A 1,210-nucleotide genomic window follows, 5' to 3' on the forward strand; every position below is an offset into this window, starting at 1 on the left:
ATGCTAGGTGCATTATTATTCATGATTGTGTAAAGATACTTCATGTGATGAATCTTCATCCCTACACCATTTTCAGGAATTTTATCACAATACGTTATTATTTTTGAATATTTCAACTGGATACCCCCTCCCCATAAGCTGATTACTGGAGGCCAGAAGATTTTCAGTTTGATATGATACCTCCTTTATGTTTTGTAAACATTGTGTGTAAGGCAGTCAAATTTACTATACTTGTAAGCATCCATTATTTGCTTTATGATAATGACTATATTTTTTATTACTGTATTATGTGTTCTTGTTCAGGATGTGCCCATATATTGAGAAGCTAAGTACTGTCTTTTGCTTTAAAATGTGTTAAGATTACAAGTGTGATAATTCTTTTGTTGTGACTTATTACTGCCATGCCAATGGATGATAATTTATACAGCAGGGTTGAAAAACTGGAAGTTGTAGGGTTGAAAGTGAAATTAAATCCAAAGGGCAGAATGAAGTTTATATATATTACCCTGGTTTTAAAACCCTTGATGATGTGGACATGACATTCCAGGTAATAAGAACTACCTGTGGAATAATGTTAAACATATTGTTTTAAGTATGCAGTTTTTACATATTTCCCTTTGCGGAAATTTTGCATATCAAACGTAATATTTTCCAACATATTTTTTTATGTGAATGTGGTTTAGTCTCTATGTTTATTCTCAGACTTTTGTTTACTGGCAACATTCATATGGATTTCTTTTCATCTAATACATAATCACTTGAGACATTGTTACTTAAATAGAAAACAGAAAGAAACTCCAGATATCCTGTGTTTTCAATAACACCATGTATATTTATGAATATTGTAAATAGCTTTATAGTACTTTGATTTTAATATTTATTTGATGAAAGTCATTGGTTAGTATTAACCTCCTAAATGTAACAATCTAAAAAGATATTTAAAATAAATGTAAATCCCAATTATTCCTTTTAATTCAGTTCTGTTCTCATTAGTAAGCACTTTGGGTCTCATAAAAGACTATGTTAACTGTTTATATATTACACACTGTTAGTTCAAAATTTATTTGACTATATAGTACAGTTAAGGCTAAGACTGTTGATTATTTCAAAATAAGGATTTAATCTTGTTGATATATTTTTTTGAAAAATAAAGTTTACTTTTCAAATACTTGTTTTAAATCACCAAATAGTTGTTGATCAAGAACAACTG

Source organism: Penaeus monodon, chromosome 27 (assembly GCF_015228065.2).
Source record: "Penaeus monodon isolate SGIC_2016 chromosome 27, NSTDA_Pmon_1, whole genome shotgun sequence".
Taxonomy (NCBI): Eukaryota; Metazoa; Arthropoda; class Malacostraca; order Decapoda; family Penaeidae; genus Penaeus; species Penaeus monodon.